The sequence below is a fragment of the Anabrus simplex genome, chromosome 2, assembly GCF_040414725.1.
Source record: "Anabrus simplex isolate iqAnaSimp1 chromosome 2, ASM4041472v1, whole genome shotgun sequence".
In the NCBI taxonomy this organism is placed as follows: Eukaryota; Metazoa; Arthropoda; class Insecta; order Orthoptera; family Tettigoniidae; genus Anabrus; species Anabrus simplex.
This window is the reverse complement of record NC_090266.1, coordinates 596226227-596251137: the sequence shown is the minus strand read 5'-3', so window position 1 is coordinate 596251137 and position 24911 is coordinate 596226227.

Genomic DNA, 24911 nt, shown 5'->3' with positions numbered 1-24911 from the left:
CTATCATTTAAGGAAAGACTAGGAAAACAACAGGTAGGGAATCTGCAACACGAGCGTCTGCCCTAAATGCATACCAGTAGTGACTGATTGATCGTATGCACCTGACAACAAAATCCGGAGTGAGTAGATTCCAAATAAATAGTTTGGTTGAAATAAGTCCACTAGTTTTCTACTTTTAGTAATATACAGACAGGCAGACGGACAGACAGACAGACGCACAGACAGGCAGACAGACAGATAAACAGACAGACAGACACCAAAAGGAAATGTTCTACCTCATGTTTCCTCGGTGTTCAGTTACATTACATGGGGTTAATTTTCAAGCCGAAGGGAATATTATGCATCGTCGGATTTTCTCCTGTTACATATCCTTGAAATAACTGTACTTCTGCAATGATGTTGGTCACTGGCTGCAGAGCATGAAGGCCGTAGAAAGTAGTATTTTCCTCCGTCATTTGAAGAGTAAGCGGAAGTATGAACAAAAGAAAAAGCATTTCAAATGAAGGGCAGTTTCACATATAGTCCACACACTTTACATATAATCAAAAGTGTAAGATGAAACTGAAAGAAAAACCTCTTCTGGTCTTCCAATAAACCCCTGTCTATTCAATGATTTTTAAAGTGTATAGATAACAAAACATGCTCCTGGACGATTCGACTCTAAATATGAAATGAGGCCGAGATATAATTAAGTGTGTAATAAAATTGAGAAAAAATCTTTTATTAGTACAAACCCCCAGTATATTCACTGATTATTAAATAATAACCTGCTCCTCGAGCCATTGGCTGTAAATATGAAGTTTGGTAGAGATATAGTCAATAGACTAAGAGAAAATTTAAAAAAATCTATTTTGGTCTCCATATAAACCCCCCAGTCTGTTCAGTGTTTCTTAAAAGCTATGCGTAATGGAACCTGTTTCTGGATGAGTAGCCTCTAAACATGAAGTTTGGTCGAAATATTACCAATAGTGCAATAAAAAATTGAAAAACCTCTTCAGGTCTTCCTATTAACTCCCATTCTGTTCAGTGTTTCTAAATTATGTGTATATAAAAACCTGGTCTTGATTGAGTATACATTAAATACGATGTTTGGTTGAAATATAATCAATAGTATAGAAGAAAATTGAAAAATCTCTTATGGTCTCCGTATAAACCCCAGTCTGTTCGGTAGCTTTAAAATATATGCTTATCGAAACATGCTCTTTGATGAGTAGACTTATAATGTGAAGTTTGGTCGACGTACAATCAATAGCGAAAAAGAAAACTAAAAAATACAACCCTCATTTTGTCTTCGTATAAACCACCAGTCTATTCAGTGATATTTGAAAGATATGCATAACGGAACCTGCTCTTGGATGAGTACGATATAAATATGAAATCTGGTAGAGATCTATCCATCCATTCACCCGTCATGGTGGAACAAACAAACAAATAAACAAACAAACAAACAAACAAACAAACACACAAACAAACAGGCGCGATTTATAAAAACTACTGATACTATCTAAGGTTGACCTAAAAAGGAAAAATATATCAAAATTTGGCGAAATAAATGACATTGTAGACAGCAGACCCCTAGAATTTTATTTATAAGATAATAATATTTATAATAATAATTTATTGTATTTGTGACTCGTATCATTCAAAACCACCCAATTAATAAAACATTAACTTTGTTTTATTTCCTACTCACAAACATTATTTTGTCTGACAGATCCTTGCATAACATTAATACGACGGGTAAAATTATAAAATTACATTCATTTCAGCAAATTTACATTAAGGTTAGTGTCACTCAACATTGGTTCAGTGCATTTAATGTACGAAACAGCAGGAAAGTACGAGATTTCAAATAGTGGATAAAGGGATCTTCTTGTTGGAGCATTGCGATAGCTTCTACATCCCCCTCACCCTTGCCCGCCCAGACTTCAATAGCGACGACACCATCTGTTGGTGAGGAAAGTAATCATCTCTGCAACGCCGTCCTTAATCTAACCAAGGAACACTCGTAAAAATTATCTTGAAACAGCGACCTCAAGCCCTTTCTAGACACTCATGCACGAAAGTAGCAAGCTTGGTTCATGATCCGTAATAATGCTCGTCTTAAAAGTACCTCGAAATTAGTCTAACGTACCATAAGGGTTGGTTCAGATATTTTTTATTCGAGATACAGGAAAGGAAGGGGAAATTAGTGGGTATCATCATAATTTGAAGAAATCATTTCAGGAAAGAACATCCAAGGTGTTACATTGGGATATACCGGTGGCGGGAATTATTTAGTATGCGCATTTAGATGATGAGGGATCTTGTGAATCGCACGTTTGCTAAGTACCTGTACATTTGGATCTACATTGCAATATTAGTTTCCCGTGAAAAATAACTTTAAATATGAACTATATTTATTTGAAAATGTTACTATATTAATCTTACAGTTCACACAGTCAAGAATTTCTTAGACGGGTATCAAAACCGTATGAACGTGTCGTTCTAAAACAGAAGTATGTAAACCGGGAAGTAAATAAGTGAAATGTTTAGAAATATATGTTAGTGCCAAGGGTAGTGTTACAAATAGTAAATGTCTCTGTTGAAGAATATTAACAATGTTCTGTTACACTTAGCGGTCTCTTGTATTGAATGTGAAAAGAATTGAAATTTCAGTACCGAAACACAAACTATATTCCAGTCGACACTCGTTAATTGGCGACTTTGAAGTTGGCTTTAATCACATTTGGTTATGATCTTTAAAGTCTGCCCTCCTTGCGTATTAGCTTCTCTCCTCGGAGGCTCAGGTTCGATTCTCGGTACTGACAGAGATTTACGATAGACAAGAGGTGTGGTATGTGATAAAAACGGTGCATGCAGCTCATCTCCATTGATGGTGTGCCTGAAAATAGCTGGACAACCTCGCGACGAGGATACGAATTTACTTTAATTACATTTGAGCTCAAAACGAAAGCTTATGCTTTAATTTTCGGCTTAAAGAAGTGTGTGGATCGCAGTGACGAATTTTACCCTCGTCGATATGAAACAATTTTTTCGTGCTATTTTCTTTATTACTTGTATTTAACGGTTGTTTGAAAGGGAAGGGCACAGTATGGGGTAGAGCTGCGTATCCGGAATACCATTTCACGCAACACAGTTTCGGTTGGGTACGTAAATGTGCGAATGGTGTGAGTAGATTTGGCAGCTGGAGGAATTAGGACGAGAATTGTCAAAGTGTATTCACCATGCGAGGTTGAAGATGAGGTTGAACTTGACAAGTTTTATGAAGAATTGAGTGACATCGTAGTCAGTGTCAACAGCAAGGATAGAATAGTACAAATGGACGATTTCAATGCAAGAGTTGGAAATAGAACTGAAGGATACGAAAGGGCGACTGGTAAATGTGGGGAAGATATGGAAGATAATGGGAATGGTAAGCGTTTGCTCGACTTCTGTGCTAGTATGGGTTTAGCACTTATGACTACATTGTTCAGGCATAAGGCTATTCACCGCTACACATGGGAGGCTAGGAGTACCAGGTCCATAATATACTGTATCTTAACCGACATCTAATTTAGGAAGTCTGTTAGGAATGTACGAGTTTTCCGGGGATTCTTCGATGATACAGGCCACTATCCGATCTGTAGTGACCTAAGTATCTCTAGGCATAGGATAGAGAAAGTGAAATCTGTCTGCAAACGAATAAGTGTAGAAAATCTCCAGGACGAGGTAATTAAACAAAAGTACATGGATATGATTAGAGAGAAGATTCGAACAGTAGACAGTATGTAGGTTTAGGATATAGAAAGGGAATGGGTGCCATACAGGGATGCTGCAGTAGAAACAGCAAGGGAATGGCTAGGAACAACTGTGTGTAAAGACGGGAAGAGGCGAACATCTTGGTGGAATGATGAAGTGAGAGCAGCATGTCAACGTAAATAGAAGGCTTATCAGTAATGGCTCTAAATAATATAGGCTGCATACAGGGAATTGAACGTAGATGAAAGAAACAAAGCGAAACAAATAGTTGTTGAATCCGAAAAGCAGTCATGGGAAGATTTTGATAATAACCTGGAAAATCTAGGTCAAGCAGCAGGGAAACTTTTTGTGGACAGTAATAGGAAATATTAGGAAGGGAGGGAAAAAGGAGACGAAAAATGTTTTGGGTCATTCAGGTTAACTCATAATAGTTCCCAGGGAATCACTGGAAAGGTGGAGGGAATATTTTGAATATCTTCTCAATGTAAAAGGAAATCTTCCTGGTGGTGTTGCAAACAGCCAAAATCATGGGGAGGAAGAAAATGATGTTGGTGAAATTACGCATTAGGAAGTGGAAAGGATGGTAAATAAACTCCATTTTCATAAAGCAGCAGGAGTGGATGAAATTAGACCTGAAATAGTAAAGTATATTGGGAAGGGAGGGATGAAATGGCTTCATAGAGTATTAAGATTAGCATGCAGTGTTGGTAAGGTACCTTCAGATTGGACAAAAGCAGTAATAGCACCTATCTATAAGCAAGGGAACAGGAAGGATTGCAACAACTATCGAGGTATCTCATTGATTAGTATACCACGCAAAGTGTTGATTGGCGTCTTGAAAGGGAAGGTGCGATCACTGATTGAGAAGAATTTGGATGAAAACCAGTGTGGTTTCAGAAGACAGAGGGGCTGTCAGGATCAGATTTTCAGTATGCACCAGAAAATTGAAAAATGATACGAGAGGAACAGACAGCTGTATTTATGTATCGTAGATCTAGAAAAAGCATATGACAGGGTACCGAGGGACAAGATGTTCACCATACTGGGGGACTATGGAATTAAAGGTAGACTATCAAAATCAATCAAAGGCATTTACGTTGAAATTTGGGCTTCAGTGAGAATTGATGGTAGAATGAGTTCTTGGTTCAGGGTACTTACAGGGTTCAGACAAGCCTGTAATCCTTCACCTTTGTTGTTCGTAGTTTTCATGGATCATCTGCTGAGAGATGCAAAATGGCAGGGAGGGCTGCAGTTAGGTGGAAATGTAGTAAGCAGTTTAGCCTATGCTGACGACTTGGTCTCAATGGCAGATTGTGCCGAAAGCCTGCAGTTCAATATCTTGGAACTTGAAAATTGGTGCAATGAGTATAGTATGAAAATTAGCATTTCTAAGACTAAATGGATGTCAGTAGGTAAGAAATTCAACAGAATTGATTGTTAGATTGGTGATACAAAGCTGGAACAGGTAGATAATTTCAAGCATTTAGGTTGTGTGTTCTCCTAGGATGGTAATATAGTAAGTTAGATCGAATCAAGGTGCAGTAAAGCTAATGCAGTGAGCTCGCAGTTGCGATCAACAGTGTTCTGTAAGAATGAAGTCAGCTCCCGGACGAAACTATCTTTACATCGATCTGTTTTCAGACCAACTTTTATTTACGGAAGCGATTGCTGGGTGGACTCAGGATATCTTATTCATAGGTTGGAAGTAACAGACATGAATTTAACAAGTATGAGTGCTAGTACACACAGGTGGGAACAATGGCTGGAGGGTACTATGAATGAGGAAATAAACGCTAAGTTAAGAATGAACCCGATGGATGAAACTGTACGTGGAAACCGGTGTCGGTGTTGGGGTCATGTGGGGCGAATTGAGAAAGATAGGTTACATAGGAGAATAATGGACTTTGTTATGGAGGTTAAGAGAAGTAGACGGAGACCAAGACGTCGATGGTTGGACTCAGTTGCTAATGATTTAAAGATAAGGGGCATAGAACTGAATGAGGCCACAGTACTGGTTGAAAATAGGGGATTGTGGCGACGTTTAGTAAATTCACAGAGGCTTGCGTACTGAACGATGAAAGGCATAACGGTCTATAAAGATAATGTATGTATGTTTCTTTATTAGGTTAGTGTGAGTTGAAAAATACAATTAACCACCAAAAGGTACTATCACAAAAAGCTTAGAGCATTTCTAATTTTTAGAGCGTTGTAACAAATTATACCCAAGAATGATTGAAGGGTGAGTAATGACGGGTTGCTAGAAGGTATAACGACACTTCTACAGCACGTAATACGATGTACCGTATATTTCATAACTTTGGGAGATTGATAATCTACTAACAATTATTTCTCCTAGTCAATAATGTTCTTTGAGTGAAATTACTTCAGACATGTCCTAGTTGTTGAACCTTTGTGCATTGCTGAGCGGTTTAGCAAGTGGCCGTGAGAGTCGACATAACGGATGCTATGGAGTAAGAGTGAGCATCTTGAACATATTCAAGTCGTGTCCCTCCTTGTGCTCAGGTGTCTAAGACGACGTATTCTGTGTAAGATCCACTGGCGGTCACTAAACCAGTGGAGAAGAAAATCTCATTGAGATTACGTGTAACTAAGCTAGCCTCCCACTTCTCACTGAAATTTTACCGAGAACACTTATAATGTTGTTATCAAGCCTCAGACGTATGGGAGTGACGAGGTCCGATTCCGTTAGTCAGGAAAAGGACTCCTGGGAATCATCTTCACGAACGAAATGAAATTCAATGGGGTTCTTTCAATGTTAATGGGGCTTATGGAAGGAAGAAGTTAGAACTGACTGAGTCAGCAAAGATGACGTGTCTGGATGTGCTAGAGGCTAATGATTTTCGGGTAAGGGGAGATAAGGAGGAAGAGGTGTGAGATGATAAGGTGTTCTAGACAGGTGTAAAAACCGGCGGAGTGTCTGCCTAGCTAAGGTCAAGTAGCTGTCAGCATATATTCATTTGATATTGGATTAGGACCCCACTGTCGGTATCCTTGAATGTGATTTTTCGTGATTTCCCATTTTCACACCAGGCTGTGCGTTAATTAAGGCACGATCGCTTATTTCCTGTTCGAAGCCCTTTTCCCTCCCATCGTCGCCATAATACTTATCGGTGTCGGTGCGACGTAATGTAAAAAGGAGGTGTTAAAAGAAGAAGTTGAGGATGAACTGCCCCTCAGGAACAACATATCACGAAATACTAACTCTGTGATGCTCATAAATGAGCGATTGATGTGGATACATTAATCTGTTGAATGAATTAGGATGAGAATTGCTTCGGCATATTAAATATACGAGAAAGTGAGAATTTGAAATAAAACTGACGGGTGTGAAAAGGTGATGAAGTCATTTAGGAAAGATGCGGACTCATGTAGGAATGGGAAGTGTTTATTGAAATTCTTTGCTAGAATAGGATTAACAGTTGCGAGTCCATTATTCGAGCATAAAAAAATTCACCGTTACACTTCGATAATGTACACCGCTGTCTGACCTTTAGTAGCACAGTGCCTTGTACAGAAAGAGTTAGGTGTGACTGCAGACTGATAAGGTTAGAAAACCTCCAGGATGAGTGAGAAGGCCCAAAGAATAGACAGTCACCAGGTTCAGGCTGTAGAACGATAAAGGGTAGCTTACAGTAAAGCTGAAGTAGACCTAGCAACGACAAGGGGATGCCTATTGTGTAAAGACAGGGCACCAGTGAACATCTTTTTAGAATGTTTAAAGTCAGGGCGGCTTGTATTCTTAAAATGAAGCCTTAAATTAAATAGCTCCGAAGAAGAACTGATGTAGATAGGGAACTGTACGTACGGGAAGGAAACTCAGCTAAAGCAGTGTAGAGAGCAAAAGAAATTGGGTAAGTTTTCGATAATAACCTGGAAATGCTTGTTCAGGTGGCAGTGGAACATTCGTATACTGTAAAATAGAATCGTGGAAAGATTGGATAAAGTCGTTAACCCATTACTGATTCCAGGGAATCACTGGATAGACGGATTTTGAAAATCTTCGCAACCTAAAAGGAAATATTCCAGTTGAAGTTCTGTACAACAGGATTCAGGAGAAGGAGTACAGCGAAGGCAGTTAAATTACGCTCGAGGAATTGGAATGGATATTAATTAGTCATAAAGCAGCAGGAATAGATGAGACTAGACCTAAAATAATGAAATATGGTGGGGAGGCTGTGATGAAATGTCTTCATGGATTAAGGAATTAGCATGGAATGTGAGTATGGTACCTCCGGATTGAACGAAAGTAGTTATTGTGCCCATCTCTATGCAAAGCAGTAGGATGGAATACACCTATTGAGGTATCCCGTTGATCAGTAAACCAGGGAAGGGTAAAGACTTGCATTTCGGATAGTGGAGTGTCATCAGTGGTGGAAAGAGTGTTGGAGGCAGACCAGCGTGGTTTCAGACTACAGAAGGACTATCAGGACCTGGTTTGCTGTGTGCGTCAAATAAGAGAAAATCCACAAGACGAATACACGTTTATATTTATATTTCGTAGATACACAGCAGGTATATGTCAAAGTACCAGGGGAAAACATGTTAGCCGTACAGGAGAGGGGCGAGGGTCAGGTTATCACAATCACAGTCATTTATGTTGACAATCAGGCCGCAGTGAGAATTGGTGGTAGGAATAAGTTCTTTGCTCGGAGTAGTTACAGAGGGTAGACAAGTGTGCAGTCCTTCACCTTTGCCGTTCGCATTATAAATGGATTATTTGCTGAAAGGTATAAACTACCACGGGGAGACTCCGTTAGGTGGGAATGTAATATGCACCTTAGCCTATGCCAACGACTTTATCTTAATGACAGTTTGAAAAGAAATTCAGCGAGTATGATATGTAAATTAATTTTTCCAAGACTAGAGTAATGACTGAAGAGAAGTAACCTGTAAAGATTGCATTAAAGTACGTAATTCGAAACTAGAACAGTTGGATCATTTACAGTGCTTCTCCCAATATGATAGTATATTAAGTGAAATTGAATGGGGGTGCAGAAAGTTCACTGTTGCTATGAACGGTATTCTGTAGGAGATAAGTCAACTGCAGGGCGAAACTATCTTTACTTCGATCAGCTTTAACAATGAATTTGCTGTGCGGTACAGGAAGCTCGAATCACGATATTTTATTCATAATTTGAAGTAGTATAAGTGGGGGATTCCGGCGCCCCCCCCTCTCCAGGCATTCCAGAGAAGAGTCCTCCTCCAGCGGGAAATTTCAATTTTGGCGGGAGATTTGAATTTTGGCGCGAGATTTGAGTATGTAAACAAAGCCACGTGCATTTTGACAGCTGTCATCCGCCATCTTTAAACAACAACGCATAGCTAACCTCATTGCGGCCATCTTGACGGCGCTTAACCTCAGTGCTGCCATCTTTACGGTACTAAACCTCACGGACGGGAAATTTGAATACTGGCGCGAGATTTGAATTTGTAAAGAAAGCCACGTGTTTTTTGACAGCCCCGTGCTTTTTTGACGGCTGCCATCCACCATCTAACATCGCTAACCTCAGTGCTGCCATCTTAACGGCACTAAACCTTATAGGCACGTGGTGGCGGTAAATTTCCACGTGCTTTTTTGACAGCTGTCATACGCCATCTTGCATCGCAACCGTTAGTGCTGCCCTCTTTACGGTACTGCGGGCAATTTGAAAAATTCCACGCGCTTTTTTGGACAGCAGCCATCTTTAATCAACAGAGAACCTTGCTGCCATCTATAGTTAATACCTTTGAAATGTGGTGGCTTCAATTTGAAGAATTCCACGTGGTCTTGTTTGGAAACAAACACACGTGCTCTTTTGACAGCTGTCATCCACCATCTTTAATCAACAGAGCATCGTGCTGCCATACTTTTGGCAATAAACCTTTTCGTGGTGGCGGGCAAATTGCAAAAATTCCATGTGCGTTTTTGACAGCCGATATCCGCCATCTTAAATCAACAAAGCACCGCGCTGCAATCTTTATCGTAGTAGCGGGCAATTTGAAAAATTCCGTCAGCTGTCATCCGCCATCTACAATTAACAGAGCATCGTGCTGCTATCCTTATGGCACTGCGGACAATTTGAAAAATTCCACATGCTTTTTGACAGCTGTCATCCGCCATCTTTCATCGCAAACCTCAGCGCTGCTATATTTAGCTACTACCTTTGAAATGTGGTGGCGGGCAATTTCCACGTGCTTTACAAATCTGCTTGCTTTTTGACAGCTGACAGTGGCCATCTTTGATCAACAAGGCGGCGGCTATTCACAGGCTCTTATGTAGAAAGCTAGCCCAGGGGCTACTGCACAAGATGGTGGTAATACATGGGCTCTTATATCTTCTTCCTCCTCTGAAGGGACATAGCTGCATTCCTCTTCCTTCTGTATAGCAAAAGACATGAGGGTACCTCCTCCTAGCAAAAGGACAAAAAGAACACTTCCTCCTCATCTGTAAGGCAAAACGGCTCCTTAATAAAAGGGCACCTCCTCCTAGCCAAAGGGTAAAGTGGTAACTTTTTCTAGCTAAAGGGCAAAATGACACTTCTTAATCTGTAGGGTTAAAGGCTACTATTCCTAGCAAAGGAGCAAAAGGGCTCCTCTTCTTAGCAAAAGGACTCTTCCTGATCTGTATAGCTAAAGAGCACTTCCTCCTGGAAAAATGGCTAAACACGATACAACATGTGCTTAGAACATGTCAGGGGATACCTTTGTTCTAAGGAGATCAGATTACGAAAGAAGTGATTGAAACATAACAAGACTAGAATCGAACACTGTACTCGATACAACATGTGATTAGAAAATTGTTTGATGTGTTTAGACCACGATACACGATACAACATGCGTTCAGAACACGTCAGGGAATACCTACCTTCTATGAAGATCAGATTACAAAAGAAACATAACAGGACTAGGATCGAACACTGTACTCCATGTCGTTATCTTCAACATGCGTTCAGAACATTGATTGATGTGCTGAGAACAGTAAATAAGTGATTAAGACTAGAATCGAACACTGTACTCGATACAACATGTGTTTAGAACATGTCAGGGGACACCTTTGTTCTAAGAAGATCAGATTACAAAAGAAACAAAACAAGACTAGAATCGAACACTGTACTCGATGTCGTTAACTTCAACATGTGATTATAACATTGATTGATGTGTTCAGAACTCTAAATAAGTGATTAAAACTAGAATAGGACACGATACACGATACAACATGTGTTTAGAACATGTCACGGAATACCTTTGTTCTGAGAAGATCAGATTACAAAAGAAACATAACAAGACTAGAATCGAACACTGTACTTGATGTCGTTAACTTTAACATGTGATCAGAACATTGACTGATGTGTTTAGAACACGATACGCGATATAACATGTGTTGAGAACATGCCAGGGAATACCTGTGTTCTACGAAGATCAGATTACAAAGGAAGTGATTGAAACATAACAAGACTGGAATCGAACACTGTAGTCGATGTCGTTAACTTCAACATGTGCTTAGAACATTGATTGATGTGTTCAGAACACTAAATAAGTGATCAACACTAGAATAGAACACGATACAACAAGTCTGGGGATACCTTTGTTCTAGGAGAAGAATATAATAAGACTAGAGTCTGAACAGCTTGCGCAAGGTAGCGACTGTTATAACCTCCTTTTCCTTTACCTGCTCCGTCAAGGCATAGCTTTATCGAGCATACAACGCCATCTTATTCACGAGGCAGTGCACATATCGCGTATCCAACTCGCTCAGTTACACAGCTAACACGCTTAGTAATTGCAAATATATCACAACACGGCTTGTCGTCCAGAACACTGATATACGCATACACGTCACTCTTTTTCCGAAACACACGGGCAAGAATGTTGCGAGAAACTACACCTATGATACTTACATGTAGAAAAAGGGAGGAGGAGAATGAATAAATCATACATTTTTGTATGCATGTTTTCTCTTCCAAGTTGTAAGACCAAATGGGAGCAGTACTGGGAGTTTCTGCTACCGCTTGCGAAAACGTGAACGGAAGTGGCATGTTATCTCAGCAAAAATACACATGACCTTGTTCCTGCATACACGCAAGTCAGACACTTACAGAAATGAAATAGAGGATACTGCGATTCAAATCCCAGTCCTAGCGTCAAGAAGGGATATAAAACAGATCCTTATGTTTCTTGTAATTACACGTTGTCAGGAAGACTGACGATCGCGCAGGAAAGGGGCAGAAACGGCCAGCTACCCACTAGCATTTGCTATCTTGCGGTATGTGCGCTGCCTCATGCATAAGATCGCGTTGTATGTTCGATAAAGCTATGTCTTGACAGAGCAGGTAAAGGCAAAGGAGGTTATAACAGTAGCTATCATGCGCAAGCTGTTCAGAATTCTAGTCTTATTATTTTTCTCTTAGAACAAAGGTATCCCCAGACATATTGTATAGTGTTCTGTTCTAGTCTTGATCACTTATTTAGTGTTCTGAACACATCAATCAATGTTCTAATCACATGTTGAAGTTAACGACATCGAGTACAGTGTTCGATTCTAGTCTTGTTATGTTTCAATCACTTCTTTTGTAATCTGATTTTCTTAGAAAAAAGGTATTCCCTGACATGTTCTAAACACATGTTGTATCGTGTATCGTGTTCTAAACACATCAAACAATGTTCTGATCGCATGTTGTATCAAGTACAGTGTTCGATTCTAGTCTTGTTATGTTTCAATCACTTCATTTGTAATCTGATCTCCTTAGAAAGGTATCCCATGACATGTTCTAAACACATGTTGTGTCGTGTTTAGCCCTTTTGCCAGGAGTAAGTACTCTTTAGCTATACAGATCAGGAAGAGCCCTTTTGCCAGGAAGAGGAGCCCCTTTGCCCTTTTGCTAGAAAGAGTAGCCCTTTAACCCTACAGATGAAGAAGAAGTGTCCTTTTTGCCATTTTGCTAGAAAAAGGTACCCTTTTAACCTTTGGAAAGGAGAAGGTGCCCTTTCATTAAGGAGCCGTTTTGCCTTACAGATTAGGAGGAAGTGTTCTTTTTGCCCTTTTGCTAGGAGGAGGTACCCTTTTGCTTTTTTGCTATACAGATAAGGTTGAGGAAGGTAGCTGTGTCCCTTCAGAGGAGGAAGAGGCCATAAGAGCCTATGTATAGCCACAATTTTGTGCAGTAGCCCCTGGGCTAGCTTTCCCAAAAAGAGCCTGTGTATAGCCGCCATCATGTTGATTAAAACTGGCCACTGTCAGCTGTCAAAAAGCACGCAGATTTGTAAAGCACGTGTAAATTGCCGGCCACCTCATTTCAAATGTAACAGCTAAAGATAGGAGCACTGAGATTTGCGATGAAAGTTGGCGGATGACAGCTGTCCAAAAGCATATGGAACTCTTCAAATTGCCCGCAGTGCGGTAAAGATAGCAGCACGATGCTCTGTTAATTAAAGATGGCGGATGACAGCTGACGGAAGTTTTCAAATTGCCCGCTACTACGATAAAGATTGCAGCACGGTGCTCTGTTGATTAAAGATGGCGGATGACAGCTGTCAAAAAGCACGTGGAATTTTACAAATTGCCCGCCACCACGAAAACGTTTATTGCCAAAAATATGGCAGCACGATGCTCTTTTGATTAAAGATGGCGGATGACAGCTGTCCAAAAAGCACGTGGGTTTGTTTCCAAACAAGAGCACGTGGAATTCTTCAAATTGCCGCTACCACATTTCAAAGTTAGTATCTAAAGGTGGCAGCACGGTGCTCTGTTGATTAAAGATGGCTGCTGTCAAAAAAAAAACACGTGGAATTTTTATAATTGCCCGGAGTACCGTAAAGAGGGCAACACTAAAGTTTGCGATACAAGATGGCGGATGAGAGCTGTCAAAAAAGTACGTGGAAAATGACCGCCACCGCGTTCCTATAAGGTTTACTGTCGTTAAGATTGCAGCACTGAGGTTAGCGATGCGTTGTTGTTGTTGAGGTTTTATGCCGTTAAGATGGCAGCACTGAGGTTAGCGATGCCAGATGGCGGATGGCAGCTGTCAAAAAAGCACGGGGCTGTCAAAAACACCTGGCTTTCTTTATAAATTCAAATTTCGCGCCAGGATTCAAATTTCTCGCCCGTGAGGTTTAGTACCGTAAAGATGGCAGCACTGAGGTTAAGCGCCGTCAAGATGGCAGCAATGAGGTTAGCGATGCGTTGTTGTTTAAGGATGGCGGATGACAGCTGTCAGAAAGCACGTGGCTTTGTTTACAAATTCAAATCTCGCGCCAAAATTCAAATCTCCCGCCAAAATTCAAATTTCCAGCGGGAGGAGGAGGCCTCTGAGGATGGCCTGAGGAGGAGGTGCCCGAATCCCCCACTTATACTACAATTCGGAAGTAACAGACATCACACTGGCGAGAATGATTTCTGGCACAAACAGGTTGGAACAATGGCATAGGGTACTCGGAATGTAGATATATCGGCTATGTTAGGAATGATTTTGGTGTATGAAGCTATACAGATACCTGCTTCACTAGTGTGGTCATGTGGAGTGAATTGAGGTTAATAGATTACCTTTGGGGGGGGGGGAATAAGTATGATGATGCTATGGCGACGAGGGCTGGACTCAGTTATTAAGTATTTGAAGGTAAGAATTAAAAAATAAAAGTGGCTACAGGGCTATTAGCAATTTGAGTTTTTGTGTAGGTGTCGGATATTTTGCAGAGGGCTGCAGACTCAACGCTAAAACGTAGTGCAGTCTATGATGAAGAATTGTGCATGTATGTACTTAATAACGAATGCCTCTTTCTTACTAACGTAACTTTTGAAATTGGTGCTATAAGTGAAGAATTACCTTGTTCATAAATCACCTTATCCTTAAGACACTGTAACTAAGTGTATATAATAGAATTTATTGTCACTGAGCATGTTACATTAAGCTGACATTGTCAAGAAATATAAAACCATATACGGCTTATACTCTGGATAATATATAACTTCAATTCAGAAACAAATCATTAAAGTCATGGTATTCCATCAATGGGTAAAAGAGATACATAGTTAACCTTTAGGACTATTTAAGGTTACAGCTGACTCTACTGAATAGTACTTCTTTAACATTCGGTAGCAATTTATTATTTTAAACTGAATAATGAAACGGCTTTAACCTCTCTGTGGCTACGAATAGGTACTTGTTTTAAATGATAATGGCTTTTTGCAGGGTGTTTCAAAAGTGAGACGTAGTAAGGGGATGGATAGTAGACCCCAAAATAACACAAAACATCCCAATAAATATATGCCTTGCGATCGTACGTTTAAGAGTTACGCCTGTTTATTTATTTATGAGCTGGAGTGGGGGGGGGGGGGGAGAGTTAGTATTGAGGATTAAGTTCGGAGTCAGACATGCCGATATGGATATAGCTGTACTTAGCCAACATGTGAAAGAAAGTTCTCCTGGAATACCTGCATTACCTAGGGTGTCCAAACGACTCCGATAATCTGTGAAGAGGCATATTCAACAGTGCATTGAGGCGAATGGTGGACATTTTGAAGATTTTTCGGATTAGAATTCAGTATCACTGCTGATAAACCAACACTACGACAGCTACTCGACATGGGATATGTCAGGAAAGGGTCAGGAAAAGCACTTCCCGTGCAAAGTTTGGTAAACATTCATTGGGACTATTTGTGTTGTTTGGGGAGTACTGCCCACCCCCAATTACTGCTGCTTTTTTCATAGCCCTCGATTATTTTAACTCCAGACTGATTAATGTACAGGCTGTCGATAATTCTTCTTTCTCGTTATCTCACCCTAATCACCTTTAGAAATTCAAATAGGTTTGTTCAATCAACACTATTGAATGCCTTTTCCAGATCTAAGAATTCCTTGTTCGCGGGCTTGTCCTTCTTAATTCAGTTCCCTAAGATCATTAAAATATTAAAATTTTATGTGATGATAATTTTCATAATTTTTCACAAATATTTGTTTATTCATTGATATGGTGAATTATGATATAATAGTTCTTTAAATTTTGGGATAAACAAAAGAGAGAGTTGTATTGTTTTTATTCTATGATTGGACTTCATTGATGAAGGGAACGTACTATGTTCCTGAAAGATGTATGGGTAAATAATTTTCAATTATATAAAGAGTATTGACCAGGTGGCCCAAGCACATACTATTTTAATTAGTTTTAAATAGCTTTTGAGAAGTTGTACTGGATCAGATCAAACACCCGTTATGGTTAAGTTTATCTACAGTAATACTCGTGAAGTACATAAGCTAACCTATAACAAGGACGTTTACAAAGATACAGAAGTTGAAAGACGGAAGAGAACTTTGAATTTAGAAGATTTCTTGGGATATACTGAAGTAAATTGGCCTTATCTAAAGTACATATTTGGTTACTCTTTGTGTGAATGAACTTTACCAAATGAGAGTTACTATGGTATCCCCAGTGTACAATGACAATGTTGATAAACTTAAGGCGGATAATTGCAGGACATTTTGCTTGACATATGGTGCAAGTAAGCTCTGGGATAGAATTCACCTTGATTATATAACAAAAAGTTTGACAAATTAGTATCTAGTTAGAAAGAAGGTAGTGCGTTTTTACTAAAATGGTGCTCTAATGAGGCTCAACTTATAGGAATCCAGCAAATATGGTTAATTCAGTGGGTCAATGGACTCTACCGTTATTGATCCATCCTTCTCTTTTCATAAGGTAGATCATAGGAGACCACCAGCCGAAATGAGGTATATTGTACTCGACAAGATAATGATTGAATGAGTGGATACATTTCTAGAAAACTGAATTGATATTGTAAGAGTAGAATGGAGTAGAGTTAAAGTTCGGCGTCCCGCAAGACAGTCCTATATGACCTTTATATTTTCTTATGTGGACCTACATGAATGTCATAAATTGGAATCAGAGATAAGGCTTTTAGCGGATGATGTTATACTATATACAGTAAAAAGTAAAGCACAGGAATGTGAGCGACTGGAAAACGATCCTGACAATGTTGTTAGAGAGGCATAAGATAATAGTATGATGATAAATGGGATAAAAAGTTAGTTTATAAGTTTCACTGACAAAAAATTTCCTTATGGTTTCAAATTACTCTATTTATGGGATGAAGGTACGACATGGGAATCACTGTAAGTACCTAGGTGTTAATACTGTAACATAGGAAGGATGTAAAGGAGACGGCGCGTAGGTCACTGTTAAGACCCAGTTAGACATTGTGTCTCGGAGCAAAGTTTGGTCATGAGCAATAGAAAATTAGTGTTGCCACTGACCTTCGAATAGCGGCATATGCGTGTTTTTAATATAAACATTTGGTGCCAGGCTGAGCAAGTCGGGCAGTCGAGCGCTGGCCTTCCGAGTCCAACTTGGCAGGTTTGATCTTGGCACAATTTGGTGGTGTTTGAAGGTACTCAAATACGTCACCATCGTCCCGGTAGAGTTACTGACAGGTACATGAACACCTGCCGGAAAAAATACCGGCACCTAGGCGTCTCCAAAAGCCATTGTAGTTACTGTAATCTAAAACCAACAACATTATTTTAAATGCAGGGTGATGTACTGGCATGTATATAATTTGTAATGGGTACGGGGTGTAGACAGTTCGTGAATCAACAGTTCAAACGTGGTTAAAAATACTCGATGCTGAAGACTTTATATCATGAAATTCAGGTTACAAGAACCTAAACTAAACAAGCTGACGATTGGTACAAACACCGATAATTCTCGCTTTGTGAACATTTGGTGGTGTTTGGGAACTACTCTTATTAAGGAGGTTGGTCCTCAAACCACCTATCATACGGCCGGTATACTGTCTCAGAAGGTAAAGAAAAAGAACCATATAGGACCTGAAAACAGGGTAGTTTACGATTATTTAGTGGAAACATGGAAACGATCATCAGGTAAGACACTGGAAGCACCAAATATATCAGTGAATTGGTATATTTATGAATTTGTCTATAGGATATTCAAGTCAACTGCTACCCCTGATAGTTAAACGAACAGCTTCGTAGTTAACAATCGGAAGGACATTTTGTTCCATCCGGACAATGTTGCTTGCGTGCACACAATCTTTCGTAGAAACACGCTTAAGAGATCCAGCGATATGTTACTACAGTCACCATTAACATCGAATGATATACTATTTGCCTCCCGTTTATTTCTCTTTCCTCAGAATTCCTTAATTTAAAAAAATAGCGAATCATTGTTAAGACGCACTTACGGTATATCTCATTCACCTTCAAGTCGGTGCAAAGTACAGGGACGTAAATGAAAAGTATTTTGTTTGCGACCTTAATGACTATGTTTGATGACTGTTTGACTGTTATAGTGGAAGAATAGAAGGAATGTAATGCAAATTTGAAAGTTATAATGTTGGACGACCTGGAAATAACGGAGTTAAGTGTGAATTGTTTGACTGATCTGAAAGAAAGTAAAATCAGTTATTCAAAGTGTGCACTCTAGGCTTGTAAGCATGGTTCGCATTTCCAATTTTAGTTGGGACGGTCTTGTGCTAAGACGTAATTTTGAACAACTGGGTGTGTGGCTAAGGAGCCACGGAAACGTTTACAGCTGAGAAGGGAATTCGGTTTGTGTGAGAGAAATGATAGAAGGGATTTCACCGCAGTGCCCACGCACATTGAGGGGGAATAGGAGTGGAGTTATGTTATGGTCGGCAAATCGACAATACAATCACGCGAATTACATAGGAGACAGTGCATTGAATTTTTTAGTATCATATTATTAGAACAATAAACCAGAATCTGTTTTCATTATCATTACTTTTAACTGGGAGAAGAGTTCCCGTGTATTTCTCTTAGACAAGCACTCGTTGTTCAACTAAACTATGAGGGTATCATTTGTTGGTTTTTAGTCGTTTTAAATTCGCACGATCTATAAAATCCTTTTCCCTGCCGAACTACCGATTTCGTTACTGTGCATGATACGGTGTGTCATACATTTAATATACTTTAGTGCCATAATTTTGGCTGATGATTTCCTAAACAGACTACTCTAATCCCTGGGTGATGTAAAATAAGTTTCATAGTTTGACGTGGAAACACACTGATTTCTAGGAGGCGATAGGAGATAGGGTTTTGTATTGGCCGTGGTGAATTATTACTCATATGAGCGCCAACATTGCTCGATTTAATAATTTTTGATCTGTCACTATGGGTCCGTAGCCTCATGAGACTAGATAAAATGGCATTTCAAAGTCGTGGATATGCGATGATACACAGCATTCACTGTGGATATTGTGAGATACAGTATACCTTAATTTATTATTAACGTTTTATATTTCGTGTGTTACTCTACCTTAATAATGCATACCTATTCAGGACTGTCTTCTATATCAGTTCTGTAAGGAAGAATGTTACTTCTTTCTTGAAAACGTAAAAACAAAATATTCTTAACTCTGAGAGAACAAGTCCTTCAAATGTCTCTCCACTTATTCCAGGCAATTACACCATGTTTCGTGCGGGCAGCAGGACTTCGGTCGTGTACATCTCTTCTAGTATAAACGCTTATCCCTTCGAATGTTTAGTGCCTAAGAAGGAAAAAAGACTTTTGGTCAAGGAAATGGAAACATTTCCAGCGACAATTTGTCTGTCAGGGGGATAATTGGTGTGAACAATTCTCAACTGCCAAGAAAACAGTGTTCTTGGCAGGCCTTGATCGTCTCCAGATGCGATTACAGATAGAGTCTGTCTTGTAGTTGATGTTCTTAACTTCCGGCAAAAACAGAAAATGGAAAAGTCACAAGCAAGCATGACGATTTCTTTAGCTCCCTACATCTAGACTCGGAGGGGAATGTTGTTACAAGGAGCAAAGCCGTGTACATCAATAGGGCAGTTCGTCAGACCCCAACCACAAACGCAGTGCGCTTCCATCACAACTCAATCACAGAGCCACAGGAATGTACCACACTCAGGCAAGTAGTTAAAGGCGATGACTTCATTTGGAATACAACACAATCTACTTAGTTAATCTAGGTACAACACTAAGATGCCTACTAAGCCTGCGTAGTAAGAAAATCCACGTATGCATTCATATTCTTTTCCAGATGTCTAACAGTACTACATATCGGAACACGGAATTATGTAACCGAGAAAAGTAACGCACTTAGAGATACTGTATTTTTATATTACAATTGTTTTGTTTTTGATGTATATACTGTCTCGGCAGAGGCTAGAGCAAACTGTAGGCTCCACTGCAGCCCTGGTGAGACATAACGGAAGCTGCTGAGGTATGTGTGGTATTAAGTATTAGGATTCAGAGCAGGCGTTGTGAGTCTCATTGTGACGAAGGATGTTCCCACAGCCTCAGTCATGCTGCAATAGTACTTTCTGATCCATTGAGAGAAGTAATGACCAAATACCTCACTCCTCATTTTGCCCAGTACGCAGTACATCTCTTTATAACGCCACGATTGGTGTGTACCATTTCCCTACAACAGCATAACTTTCATATGTACTAAATGAGGATCCAGTCAGCCCGCTTGAAGATTAAACAGACAGATAATTACGTCAGACAACACTGCTATCGTTCTTTTTTTTTTGCTATTGGCTTTACGTCGCACCGACGCACATATGTCTTATGGCGACGATGGGGTAGGGAATGCCTAGGAATTGGAAGGAAGCGGCCGTGGCCTTAATTAAGGTACAGCCCCAGCATTTGCCTGGTGTGAAAATGGGAGACCACGGAAAACCATCTTCAGGGCTGCCGACAGTGGGGTTCTAACCCACTACCTCCCGAATACAGGATACTGGCCGCACTTAAGCGACTGCAGCTATCGAGCTCGGTATCGTTCTTATCATATGGGGTGAAAGTACTTCGGACAACTCCAGAGAATTGAAGCACTTGCCTTCCTTTATTCACTCTTCTTCTTCTTCTGCTTCTTCTATGTAACTCCCAGATGCTTACGATTCAATGGACAGTGCTTTCCTATCTCCAGCAACAAAGTAGAGTTGTTCCGAGCTCATTAGGACAGTCCAGTCTTTGATGTTTTACATCCACAAAATATTTTTTCTTCTGCCTTTGGCTATTTCTTGATGGATACAGTATTTTTGGATCTGTTTCTTGGCATAGGCTAAAGCGAAATGTAGCTTCCACCGAAGTTACGTTCTCATTTGTTGCTGTGATAGATTTTTTCTTTTGTTTGCTAGTGGTTTAAAGTTGCACTAAAACATAGAAGGTTTTCGGCGAAGGAAGGATGGAAAGGACTAAGAGTGAGAAGGCAGCGTCCGTGACATTAATTAAGGTACAGCCCGAGCATTTGAGTGGTGTGAAATGGGAAACCACGGAAAACCATGTTCAGGGCTGCCGATAGTGGGATTGGAACACACCATCTCCTGAATGCAAGCTCACAGCTACGTGACCCTAACCACAACAATGCTCGGTGCAGTGACATTAGGAAGCTGCTGAGGAATGGGTGAAGCTAAGTAAATATATTCAAAGCACTATTAAAATTTATACAAGGTGCTACTCATAGGGGCAGTCGTGCTGCAATAGTCCTTTCTGTCCCAGTGAGGAAAGCAATGTTGAACTACCTCACTCATCCTGTAGACTTGTGCGCCTAATTATGACGCTTCTATCGGTTTCAAAGGTTTCTCCATAACAGCATAACCTTTGGTGGGCTATATTTGAGGATCCACCAGGTCTTGGGGCTAAATACTTAACAGATTACTCATGTGCAGCCTTCATTTTTTCTGTTTTAAATGTGTGTATTATTCATCAGACAAGTAATTTTCCCGCATTTCGTACTGGTCATTAGCTCTCCTTTGCAGTTTTCTCTCTAGAACTCATTTTCCTTAGGTACGGGTTGCATACAAGAAGTTGAGTGCTGGGTAAAGCTTCCATTTCATACCCGGACACGGTTGGCGGGCCTCCTAGACGGTAAGGCCAGGGAAATTAGTATCGGTGATATGATTTGAAGAAAAGGTGAGGTGGGTGGGGCCGTGCCCTAAGAGATGAACTCTCCCGTCGTTCGCCTTAGTGCAGGAGAGTGGAGAACCACGGAAAACCATTCTCAGGACAGCCCCACCCTCTCTTGAATGTACAGCTGCAATGTTAATGAAACTATCCGTTGTAAGGCCGAAGCATACTCCGTCGGTCATCCAAGAAGTTCAGAAAAGTTTTTATTACATCATATTCTACTTGTTTCATAGTTCCACAATCTTTAAATTCATAAGGCAGATTGCACTAATCATAGCACTTTATGAAATATTGTCCAGGTTTTAATTTTTAAAGCACAGTCACACAACATTGTCTTTAATTCCTTCAATGCTGCACTTTAATTCCTTGAACTATGTTAGAATAATCAGTCATCGAACAACTATGATAATGAAAGCTGTTCAACAACATAATTTGTTTATCCATACGTTTCAGTTTAGTAATTTTCCTTCCTTTAATGAACACTGTACCGGAGGTACACCCGCCCCACGCATTTAAATTAAGCGCCTTTGAGAGTGCAATCTAAAATATAAAAGTTGCAACAACTAGTGCAACAAATTTGAACATTTCTCAACAGATGTCGCTACTATAAACTTATGTCAGTGCCCTCTTGTGTAAGGATGAACTATTAAAGTTCTAGATAAATGTTGTATGCTAAGATTTCCTTAACTGAAATGTTTATACTTTGTTTTCGGTGTGTTAAAGTTTACAATACTTCTATCTCCTCCCGCCAACTTTAGATTTTGGCCAGTGAAAGATATTGTAACTTACTTTTATTTTTTGCCAATCGAAACCTTCTGGTGTTTATTTGATTATCCAATGAGAATTGGGGGTGTGGGCCTTAGCACAGAGTTTTCTGGAACTTTCTCCTCGGCTATAAAAGCTGGCACATGTTCGGACCAGTTTGTCTTAGTTATCGCTCCAGCCTAGAGTGTGTTTATAAAGGAGGCGGGGACGTCTCGTCCACCTTCGAGAGGTCCAACAGCTCAAGGTAATGGCAGGTTCAGTATAACCGTGTGATAGTCTTTGGAAACTAAATCGAGGGCAAGGTTTCCAGTCTTAGTAATGTAACTTCTATTTTTTCCAGTAAAATTAAAACTTTAAATGTAAATTTCAAACTAGTCGAAAGAACATAACAAAAATCAGGGAATAGAGGGTGAGATACCACCTCGTATTCCATCTCAACTTGATTTCGAGGTGACCATGATTTTGTAAACTTTCCTATGTTGTAATTTTCGTAACTTAATTATTCTCTCCATCTAGTCACCTCTGTAGTATAGGCTTAGCCTCTGTAACGTCGGGGAACAAGCCCTATTACAATTTTATGCATTTAACGTAAATTTCTAGGAGTGCAAGAAATCGTCTCCTTTCCGTTTTGGTTTTTGGGCCAGTAAGTTACCCTTTTGATTTTAGCAAAGTTCTTGTAGAATTGGAACTTTCTAACCCTGTTACAATCAATGTCATTCCTTTTTATGTGAAAGATACCAGACTGTTGAGCAATTATGACAGTGAAATTTTGTAAAATGTAGTTTGTGCCTTTGATAGGCCTGAAAAGTGTGAGTTTTGGGAAATAGATTCGTAAGTGTAAAATTGTAGAGCAAAGACGCTCTTCCTATTAATATAAAGGTTGAATGTTGCCTTTGGTATGCTGGAATAGCATAATATGTGGAGATTACTCTCCTAGATAATTTTGTGGAGCAAATGTGCTCTTGTAGGATATATTATTGAATGGAGCAGTGGCTGCTCTTGTCACACTGGCAAGGTAGGAGCTTCTAGCTCGTATTGTTAATTAATGTTGTTTAATTGTTCTATGAATTCATAATATTAATTCTCGAGCTCATTATTGTACCTGAGGTTTTGTTATTCACTTAGCGAATTGTTTTGTTAAAAGTTAATATCCGAGAAGAGAAAAAAAAAGAAAGGGGAAAGATGTAAAACTACCAATTCTACAGTTTTTAATCAATCTTTCAGTTTTCGTTTATCCACCCATTCATGCCCACAATTTCTTTCACTACTGCAAATCACGGTATTCCCGTAAAAATTGGTAGCAGATCGAGGTTGAATGGGTCTGCATAAAACTCCTTTTGACGGCTACTCATAGAAGTTGATACCGAACTCCAAACATTTTCTTGGTTGCTGGAATTTTATAAATTGTATCAGGTTTTCCATCACTCTGTCTGGTTCTGGCGAAGTCCTTGCACCTGGCTACCTGCGCAAGTAGGAATTTACTTAAGAACTTCTAATTAGGAAGCTCCAGTCTGTTGGCACGGTTGAGGCAGATTGCTAAACTTAAGGAATCTTTTGTGTTTCCCATTCGTATCCCAGTGTTTAGGGAGAAGGTCATTAATTATTCTCTGTCCACTATCACTGACAATACCACTGAACTAACGTCTGTTGTTAGTTTACTTGATGTAAGCGATCATTCGACTAATCAACTTAAGGCAGTTCAGGCTAGAGTGTTTCATTTTTACAATAGTGCCAGGGATATACTGTCTCTAAAATTGAAGGACGATCATGCTAATGAAGCCAGTAATTTATTGGAACACCTGTCTGAATATCTAATAGGGTTAATCAATTTTTGTCAGCGGCTGCTAGTGCTAAAAGTGACCATGTTCAAACTGTCAACATAACAACTGAAGAGTACTCAGGTAGGTCTATTGAGAGTAGGAAATCGATAGCTACTCAACAAACATCTGCCCCATCGGAACCAGTGTATGATCATTCAAAACAACTTCCACCTTTCTTTATGAGTAATGCTGTGTCTCAATCCTCTCAATATCCAATGCCGACACCTAATATTTTGCTAGGATTTAGCATCTTTCCCCACCCCTTAGCTATGTTGCTTAAGGGTATCTCCAAATTTTCAATTAATTCAACTAATGAGGTAATATCCTTTTCAAGATTCCTACTTGAATATTAAGTCCATGCTTTGGTTTTTCCTCTGTCTCATCCTCAAATTCTAGAAATTATTTACCCATATTCTGTAGCTGTCCTCTCGGAAGACATTGTGAAACCAATAGTTGACAGATGTTCTATTGAAGATTTCCATGCCCACCTTTTGGCTAACTCTATTCCAGCTAGATCAGTGTCATCCCTAATACAGAAGTACCACTTCCGAGTACCAAGGTTGGACGAAAACTTTGCTGATTTCATCCAAGACGTTAAATTTTATACGAGGGTATTTGTTCTCCATTTTCCAGAAGATCAAATTGTGAAAACCATTGTCG